Raw genomic sequence first — 11,320 nt, 5'->3', positions numbered from 1 at the left:
GTCTGGGGGATCCCAAACTGCTCTGTCAGTTGTCCCGTTTAATTTACTGAATAAAATAGGAAGAGATGTCATTCTCATTCAGCCGTTTAAAAATGCATTCTCCTGACTTTATCATGCAAATGAGGGAAATATTATGCACAGCAAGGTTTTAGACCTGAAACGATTGAGTACAGCTTTTTTCTTGTACTCTTATAAACAGAAGTCAGAGACTTTTTCTAAAGCTCTGTAAAAACATAAATTGTATGTAATGGTGACTGGAGTTATTGCTATCCTGGTCAGTTTAAGAGTTAATATTTGCATTGTCAGGAGTGAAGCTAATTATTAAATTAAAGGATATTGCTTTCCACAAGAAAAAGATAAGATATATTAATCAGTAAAGCTGCACAGGATTGTGTGTATAGGTTGTTTGCTAAATGACGCAAATATAAACACATGGCAAATTAGTGTTATCTGAATGTTTTTTCAGGGCCATTGAACTGTTTCTAGAAACAAAGCATTTCACTTTAAAGTATACGCAATGGAGATTTGATAATGGAAATTATAACTTCCCTGAAACAAACTGGGGATCTAATTTTTTTAAATACATCAAAAGTTTAAATGATTGATGCTGATATATTAAGACAAGAAAAAATGCATTTCTGAAATAACTAAATCAACCTGTGTTGTTTACATCAGTATCAAACGCTGCAAAATGTGTAGTACTTACCAAAACCTTGTAGCACTTTCATTCCCTCGCACACACCCCATGTCATATTGGCTTTGAGCAGTCATGCTGGGCCACATGTATATACCATACACTGTGCGCATGATCTCGTCTGGACAGAGACCAGGATCTGTAACAATAAACAGCTTGCACTGAGAAACAGCACATATATTTGAATTCCATTAGACATTTACAACAGTGTTTTGTATTTTTTTTTTTTTGTAATCAACATTTGTTGCTTGGTCACCAGCAAAAGGCCAAAATCAGACCTATATGATTGACTTTGACCTCTCCAGTTGGGACACTGATATTGATGGTAGCATTGGTGTATCCTTTTGTTAAGAGTTCAAAAATCAGCCTCTCTGTCGCCGTGACATTCACAGGTGTCGATGTCTGAACCTGAAAAGTAGTGATGTACCTGACAAAGATTTCATTTGATTAATGATACAGCATCTATTTCATCTGCATTTGAATGTTCCATGTGTTTAGTGTTGGGACACTTACTTAGGTGCTCCTTTTAGCACAAGATTCAAAACTTCCATTTTGCATTTTCCCAGTGTTTCCTGAAGCTGAAGAGAAGTACATCAAATACAAAAGTCTGCTCTAAATGGACTTTTTATAATATGCGTCTTTACTTACCCATTGCTGTATAGTGTGTTTAGGGTTTGTGATACTGCCACGCATTGTTAGGTTGAGATAGACTCTATAAAAAATGTCTCCAAAATCTGGTGAAACATTAGTGAATCAATTCAATGATTACATAGAACAACATATACTGCAAACCATTTTTAACAGTTCGATCACATTTAATACTTAAATGATAAAATCTATATATATATATATCCTTTAAAATAAACATAAAAGAATGATAATTAATTAAATATATTTGCACCATTTTGTCAATGTTGTTGTGCAGAACAAAGAATGAAAAGTATAAGACACAGCAAATTTGCTCAGAAACCATCTTATCCAGAAAGCCAATAAAGTGACCACTATGTTAAACATATTTGAATAGAGGTTCTGTGAGAGTAATATCCACAATATACAAACCATACAAACAATAGGCTATGTTCTGTTATTGTTTAACTCACCTCTGTACGAAGTTAATCTTAGAGTGGTTGAGCAGATATTGTCCATGGCCCGTGTTTGTAATGATGTGCTAGTTACTGAAGAATATGAACAGAATATTTTACATGTGAGTTCTTGAAAGGGAATGTGATCCTTTTGTACCTTTTGATAAAGTTAAGGTGCATTGTGCTTCTGTTGATAAAAGCATTTACTTCAGTTGAGTTATGAAGCTCTGGATGGCACGAACCTGATGTTGTAATATTTGTACTGCCGGGACTCTTTGTGGTTTGAGACAAGACTGGTGCAGCAGTGGTCACAGCAGGATTCAAAGTCACATTTGGTAAGACAGCTGTAAAATTTGACACAGAGTTTTGATCGACTGAATTTGATCGATCCCCTCCCCACCCATCACACATAACTACATACCTACTGAGAGGATGTTTATAGAATCTGGATTTGTTATCAGGAAGACGTTTTCGCTGTAGTTATAGGTGGTTATTAACAACGTCTGTATCTTAGACACCGTTTCACTCACATCAGCTCCAGGTATCACTCTCACAAACACCACACAATCAAACCTAAGACCACAATAGAGTCATGAGATTATTTGGCTCATACACAAAGCAAAAACTTCCTATTTTACTGAATTTTTGTGACACACATGTATTAAGCAATTGCAGGTATATGAGGATTTTTTTTTTACCATTGTGTCTTGATTTGTAGCTTTCCACTACCCTGCAAAAAAGCATAACGTAATGTACATTTATAACACATTTGAGCAAAACACATAACGTTATAACATTAGGATATAAATTATACATATATGTCCACTTAATAATCAGTTATAAAAATATTATACCTGAATTTTCCCCTTATTTTGTCCAGTTAAACCAGCTCCTGTTTGAGCGCTAAATTGGAGCAGAGATAAGAAAAATATAGCACCTTTCTTAGACATAAAGTCTATGTAACTGTTCAGTTAAATGAAAAAAAATTGTAATAAAAATAAATTTGCCACTTGAAATAAAAATTACATGGACACCCTATAATATCACATGCTTACTTTAACACATCTTTAACTTACTTTAATCTTACTTTAACAAGTCTTGCAAGTAGCACAAATGTTAATTAGTGAGTTAGTTCAGAGGTCTTCAACCCTTCTCATGCAGAGTTTAGCTGCAACCCAAATCAAACACATCTGAACCAATCAAGCTCGTCTCTGGAAAATCACAAGCTGAAGCAGGTTGGATATAAACTTTGCAGGGCAGTGGGTCTCTAGAGGCCTGTTGCACAAAGCTGGTTTAATTTTTTAGCCAGGTAAGTTCGCGTTTAGTTTGAGCAGTTTAGTTTTAGTTGAGTTTTCGGGATCAAGATTGTTTTTGAGTGGGTTTAATACACGGCTAACCTGTTCTGGAGCAGGTTTTATTCTGGGTTTGAGATCCCAAACCAAAACTGGACCAATCATCTGTGGAAAAGTGGCATATCTGATACAATAAAGCCATATCTCAAACTTTCGCTGCAGCAGCAGTGTTTCTTTATTGCGGCCTTGTAAATACATATTCATGATATCTTGCGCCGTCTAATAATAATAATAATTTGTTACATTTTATAGTGCTTTTCTGGGTACTCAAAGCGCTTTAAATAGAAGGGGGAATCTCCTCAACCACCACCAATGTGTAGCATCCACCTGGATGATGCGACGACAACCATATTGCACCAGAACGCCCACCACACACCAGCTTACTGGTGGAGAGGAGACAGTGATGAAGCCAATCAGTATATGGGGAAGATTAGGAGGCCATGATTGATAGAGGCCAAGGGGCAAATTTGGCCAGGATGCCGGGGGTTACATCCGTAAAAATTTTCGAAGGACAACCTGGGATTTTTAATGACCACAGAAAGTCAGGACCTCGGTTTCATCCGAAGGACGCTGCTCTTTGACAGTATAGTGTCCCCATCACTATACTGGGGTGTTAGGACCAACACAGAGCATAGGGTGAGCACCCCCTGCTGGCCTCACTAACACCTCTTCCAGCAGCAACCTGGTTTTCTCAGGATGTCCCCCATCCAAGTACTAACCAGGCTCATCCCTGCTTAGCTTCAGTGAGCAACTAGTCTTGGGCTACAGGGTGATAAGGCTGCAATCAGTCTAGTCAATCAAACTGATGCTCTCTGTTTATACATGCTGTTTATTATGCTCTCCTTGTCCCATATGATTGGCTGTTCGCTGCACGTCACACTTTCAGGTGCACATGCTTCAGACAAATTTATGAAAACTTAACGTTTATATCGAGCGTTGTGAGCCCGCTGAACCTGCATCTAAACCAGGTTGGATTTGTGCGGTTTTGTCAACTTTAAACCAACACTGAAACTCAGAGTTTGTTAAACCAGCTTTATGCAACAGGCCACAGGAGCAGGGTTGAAAACCTCTGATTTGGTTTGTTTAAAAAATGAAACAATTACCTTAAGTTTGACAGGAACACAGAATGCACTGATATTTTCTGAGGGAAAATGTGCTTAAGCTGAAATAATAATAAAAAATGCACAAACATCTTAATATAAACACAGCAAAAAATAAATGTAAAATTAAGTGAAATTGTCACGGTTCATGGGTTCACTGACTCATTCTCTCAGAAGTCTACCTTCCTCTTATCGGCATTCTTCAAAAACAAATTATTATATTTCACACTCGCTACTGAATCCTCCTTTGTGTTTGTGACAGAAATGAAAAGAGATCATTAAAGTAAAGGTTTAACCTCAAATTTACACGCATTGGAGATTAATATTTAGTAAATAAACTGGTAAATTATGGGGTTTTTTTGTGCAAACAAAGACCTTGTGTTGCTTCATAAAATTGAGTTTAAACCACTGGAGTCATGTGGATTACTTTAATGATGTCTTTGCTAACTTTCTTGAAAGTGGTAGTTGCGTAGACTGTCAATGGAGGGACAGAAAGCTCTCAGATTTCATTAAAAACATATTCATTTGTGTTCCGAAGATAAACGAATTTCTTACGGGGTTGGAACGACATGAGGGTGAGTAATTAATGACAGAATTTTCATTTTTGGGTGGACTATCCCTCTACATCTTTATTGGAAAGAGTTTAAACAATGTTTTTCATGCTTTTTCAATGGACCATAAACAATTACTTTTTACTGAAAAACACCAGGAGAAAGATGCCCAGGGTCTGTTCATCAAATGTACAGTATGTGAAATTCTTTCAGCTTATCAGTTTAGTTTAAATCATTTTGTTCATAAAAATATTTACACATAATTAGAAATGTATGTGTGTGTGTAAATAAATTCAGTATATAAATGCTATGCAAGTGAAAATGTGAATTATTATATATATATATATTATAACATTATATATATGCAAATATAATCTTACCCAGTGTAGAACAATCTCCTGGATTTTATTCTCAGTGTAGCCATTATTGGTGTTTTGCATAATAGATGTGTTCATTTGAATTTTATATTTTGACGATTCTGAAATGTTTTAAAGAGACAGTTCATTAGAGTGCCATTTCAGTAACGCATAACATCATATAACAAGTTTTTCTTGCAATTTCTCTCACCACACTTCAAGCTGTCATCCTGTATTGGTAGGCACTTCAGATCGTCCCAGTCCTGCGTTCTCCAGGTCATAATGTTCCCATCTACACATTTGCATGCATCCAGCTGCTGTGGACTCAACTGCACTCCCCACATTCGGAACAAGGACATCTCTCCAAGGAAGTTTCTCCCGGTCTCAAAATCAATAGCACCTCCAACAAAACTGTGTGACACCCCCAAAGTCAGGGTACCATTTGCGGCAAGGAACCTGGGCGACGTTTCATTCAAATGAATTTCAAATATGGCTTCATTAACGATCATTTGGAAAAGTCTAGTGTGACTCGACCATGTCAGACAAACTGTGTGCCACTTGTTTTTGGGAAGGTCATATGCAACTATCCATTCTTCCCCAAAAAGGTAGGCTTTTAAATTTCCCCCATCTCCAGCCAAGCCAAGCTCCACGTGCTGTTGCCCTGGACCTTTGTAGTCAAAAGCAGTCCATTCAGAAGTAATAATCTTTTTCATGAGGTTGACACAAACACTCAGTTCTTCTAAAGGTGGGATGATAACATTATTATTCAGCTGCCAAACACTGCAGGATCGGGCTGTAAAGTCTATCTTGTTCCCCCATAGGCTCGAGCCTAAAAGATACAACACAGATTAAGTATCTATATCAGTTATAAGTTCATAAGAGCTTGAGTAAACTATATTCTACGTTTGTACATTAACAATCAACAAATGATATCCTCTTTAGCAATATAAATACTTCACAAAAGTCAATTTTTTTCAAGGAACAGAGGAGAAAAAAATATTTACATAACACAAGGAAGATTTTTGATAATGTGAAATATCATACCTGAACATATGAGAGAGGAGCCCAAAATCCATATGTAAATAATCACAGGCAGGCATTTCTTAAAAGTATGCATGATATCTGTATATCTGTATGCATGATAAGAAAGAGAGCAAAAATATTCATTTCTACAGTGTCCTCACTTTAAAAAAAAAAAAAGTAATAAAGTAATAAAACTATGTTTAAGAAACGTTAAAGAGTCAAACCATCCGTAAAGAGCAAAACTTATTAAGTTATCTTCTTATATAACTTATAAGATAAAAAAAATACTATCTTCTTTCAATCATGAGTTAGGTACTTACTGTGTTATGACATGTCTCCAGAATGGAAAAACATTTCAGTATTAACAAAACAAAGTAAACTATGGTAAAAGTAAACCAACAAATTCAACCTATGAAACTATATGACTTAATGAGGGTATTTTGTCCTCTAAATATATCCAGCGCAGGACCTCTCCTCAGGAGACAAAATCCACGCCCAATCTCTTGTTGATAAGTTATTTATTAATCATAAAGACAGTAATAAACATAAAAGGATCCGTACATGGGTCAATAATGAACAGTTTCCGGAACCAGTTAATCTTGTGATGAACCAGTTAGTTTAACCCTTTCGTTTTATAAATCTGTGAATGTTACGCTTTTACATAACTGAGACCCATGCATGCTTATTTTGATTGTATATGTTTGCTTGTTTTGAGACTGTTTGCGATTATCACTCATGAATGTGGGAGGAGACACACCTCATTTATAGTTAAAGATTAATAGTGCAAGTTGTGTGATGAAACACTGACTCTTGCTAAATGGGAAGAATGTTTCTGATAGGGTCAGTGGTGGGTGTATAATGCGTTTGTGTTGTTCTGTAATGATTAAAAACAGAACATGTGATTGAAGCTGTGAGGGTTAATCACTGAAATATCCACAACATATTTTTTAGCAATCAATTTATGCTGTATTTGGAAATGAAATAATGATAATGTCATTAAGCACATGACAGTGCATATAAGGAACTGTTCATGTTTTCATTACACAAACAGTTCTGCATATGTTTGTGTGGGTAGAATGTGTCTACCATCTTAACAGGAAGTTGTTTCAGATCTTAAGCAAACAGTTCGGGTAATGTTCCTCCTCAGGTGTTCAGATCAGAATCAGTTCTTCCAGATAGCTCTAACCAAACAAATTTAATTAGATTTTATAGTGGCTAGAATCTGCAACCCGTTCTCTGAGCTCAGTTACATTCTCATTTAGACAGATATTCATTTGTATTCTGTACATATTTTATTAATCCTTTTATTAGTTCCAAATAAAATGTGTCTACCATTGTGATATACATTCACTCTAAAAAATGCTGGGTTGTTTCAACCCATGTTTGGGTCAAATGTTGATGAAACCAACCTGTTACGTTTTGGTTGAAGCAGAGGAGGAAGCAGGATCCAAGTGCAGTAGTCTTTTATTAAATAAACTCAAAACTTCACGTATACAAACGCAAACTCAGGACTGAGACTCGGGAACAGAACAACCACCATGGAACTAACAAAGACTGAACTAAACACATGGCTTAAATGCACAGACAGACAAATAAACAAGATAACAAGGGGGCGTGGCTAATAAGAACCACTTGGGGAGACTAATCAACATAACGGGGAACATATTTTATAATTAATAGGCCAATCTTTTCTTTTTTTTTTTGAATTATTATCAAACAAAATGGTGATTATAATTTGTATATTTTACCTTTGTATTACTTACTAAACAGTTTAGATAGTATTTTTTTTAACGTTCCTACTGATACCATTGGCACAAGCAGTGGCTGATTTTATGTGGCTAATTACCTTCTGTGCTATTGAACATCCGGGTCTTTATTCTGAAATACCACATGAGGGCGTTTCTTAGAAGAAAAAATGGCAAACAAATAAATTAGACCTCATTTCTAATCCAGAGCAATTTGCAAAATAGGTTATTTTTTAGCAACTGCAAAAGATTAATACAGTATAGGCTATGTCAAAATATAATTCTTATATCCTAATAGCCTATAATAATATCTAATATCTGAAAAAGAGGGAGGAAAGTCAAGTTTAAGGTTTGGTTCAATTGGCTTTTTCCTTCCTTATTTTATTAAATTAAATTAAATTAAATTAAATTAAATTAAATTAAATTCAATTCAATTCAATTCAATTCAATTCCAGACACTCTGTCCACCCTTAGTTGAAAAAAAAGGAAAAAAGGAATGTATACATTTATTAATATTGCTATACCCTTTTGTATATTCCATGAAAAATAAATTAATTTTTATTATTTTTTTAATTCAATTCAATTCCAGACACTGCAGAGTATAGGGACAACACTGTGAATTAACATTAAGAGGATTTTTTGAATATTGTTTCTGTACAAAATATATTTTAATATATATATATATATATATATATATATATATATATATATATATATATATATATATATATATCAATATATATATATATATTGAACTGGACATGTAAAAAATAAATGAAATCTAAAAAAAAATGTAAGGACATTCTCTGATTATTTTCAAAGTGGAAATGCTGTTATTTTTAAACAGTAATGACAGGTAAAGTTGTGGGATGTGTTTATTCCATGTTTCAAGAAATACAGAGCTATTTTGTAAAATTACAGAATTAGAAATATAAGAAATCCAAATCACTGACTGCTCTAATTTCTTTAGTTCCAATGATTCAAATTGTGTGATGTTCCCAAAAAGAAGGAATGTTACTATTGTGTTTTCAATGAAAGCATTAATCATCTTCTGGTTTTACGTCTGTATGAGAGATCATTTTAACAGAAGGGGAAAGGAAGGTTTCAGCCTCCACCTCACCATTTCCTCTAAATTTCTCATTCAGGGTATTACTGCAAGAAGCTTGAAAGAATTTACCACAAGACTGTGAAAAATTACAGAGTGTTCCCGTGTATGAGGTTTCACACATACTTTTAGGCCTACACCTCTTTCTTCCACATTTGAAACCAATAGTATGACCAGGAGGACAGTAACAAAGTACATTTAAGTACACTTTTTGAATATCTGTATACTTTACTTGAGTATTATTTTGGAAACTTTTTTAACTTCACTACATTTGAAAGACAAATACCGTACTTTTTACTCCACTACATTTCTGTCAAGGTCCTTGAGTAGAAAATAACGCCAGTCAGGGGATGATTTTGGTTGGAAATGAAAGTCGGGTTGACGTCAGAACCGATTGGTGAATTGTTGTCATTGTTTTGGAGCACACTAGCTTATAGACAACAGTAAGGCTAACATATTCCTACTAAAAGCCAAAAAACTTTTCATAGAGACTTTAAATAGGGCACTATTTGAGGGAACAGCATTTGGGTGTCCGAAACCATTGTGGACTTTATTGAGCATTTACTCAATGTTACAACAGGGTATCTGACTTCATGCTTGTAGAAAGAAATTTTAAAAGGTGTGACAGATATCTTTGATCAGTGCTTTAGTTTATCTTTTGCTATCATCAATGATCAATTAAAATCAATGACAATTTTTAATAATAGAGGTCAAAGCACAAATATTGTGCAAGTAAATGTTCGTTGAATTGTGCTTCATAATGTATAACTGACTTTGAAAATGCTAAACATAAAGACATTATACTGTAGCATATTGTTCAACTGTATCAGTTATTTCAGGTCACACAAGTTTATAAAACCAGTTTTGTTTTGCTCTGCGCTGGTCACTGAATTAGTTATAGTAGCTGTTGTTATAAGCACCTGAGATTCTGTATCTCTCTTGTCTCTCAAAGGGATGTATATGGGCTAGTGCTTCATATAGTCTGTTCTCCATATCTGAACACATGACATTCCCTCACAGGCACATCCATTGGCTGCGTAAGTGTTAAATAACACAAGTGCTGCTGCATTATTTAATACGTGTAACTGATACAAAGCTCAGCCTTCTAAAAAATGAATGAGAGGCATGCAAGCTATATGGCTAAAATGAAAGCAGAGGTGCTTGGAAAGGGAATATAGTGTTTTCTTAAAGGGAGGGGTTGACCACAGCTTTGCTGATCCTGCCAGTTTCTCATTCAACATACTGGCAAACTTATAGTAGTGGGAAAAATATGCAAAGCCTCTACACCAAACCCTTTGTTTAATGTGTTTGTTGATTTGAAATGCTTGAAACAAATATTCATTAATTTCTCAAAATCTTTAATTAAACAATCATTTTACCTGAACACTGCTTATCTCAACAAATGTGGGACAGGTAATGTTTCTTGTAGGGCCTGAACAATTATATTTTATTACATCAATTCAACACAAAAATATTAAAAACAGTCCTTATTAATAAGAACACAGTTAAATGTCATGTTTTTACAGTAGTCAACATTTTGAAGTGGATCAAAACCTTTCATCAAAGGTATACATGAATTTTGAACAATACCCGTTCTTGTCTTAGGACAACTTTGATTCACTTTTTTCATCCACTTCAAATGTTGACTACTAGTGTCCCATGCAAGCGATTAACAAAAAAGTGGCCCAATTTGCCTGATATCACCCTAAATGCAAATTATTTACATTTTATAACAATATATCTACATAATAAAGGGGTGATGACAGTGGGTTTTTGGTAAGTATATATTTTTTATTACTTTTAATACCCACACTATAAACACTCAAAAATTATAATCATTTTGCAAACCCTGTAAAAAAAAGTGGATGCCTTCAATTTTTAAGTACAATTAACTTGGATGTTTAAGTTATTACAACTTAAATTACATTAATCTGACTTTAAAAAAATTAGTTGAATCTTGAAAAAAAATTGAGTTTTTTTGGGGGAAATTGCTTAACTTATTTTGACGAGTTAACGCAATGTAAAATGCTGTTCATATACATTTTTTTTTACACTAAAAGACTTCCTACCTAAAATATAACGACAGTTATATATTTTCATGCGTAATATTTTTTAAATTGTGTGAGAAGTGTCATATTACAAATCAACTAATTGGCTTTAAATATTGTTAAGTCAAAGCAATGTATTAACACATATATCTGGAAAATGTTTAGTTTGCATTAAGATTTACTACTTTAGAACTTTTACTTACTATTAGAGTAATGTAACTTTGTCAGCCCTAAAATACATTAAAAATTTTTTAAAAAAATTCA

The sequence above is a fragment of the Squalius cephalus genome (genome assembly GCF_949319135.1).
Source record: "Squalius cephalus genome assembly, chromosome: 14".
NCBI lineage: Eukaryota > Metazoa > Chordata > Actinopteri > Cypriniformes > Leuciscidae > Squalius > Squalius cephalus.
The sequence above is the reverse complement of the archived record's forward strand: the minus strand, read 5'-3'. Positions refer to the sequence as shown.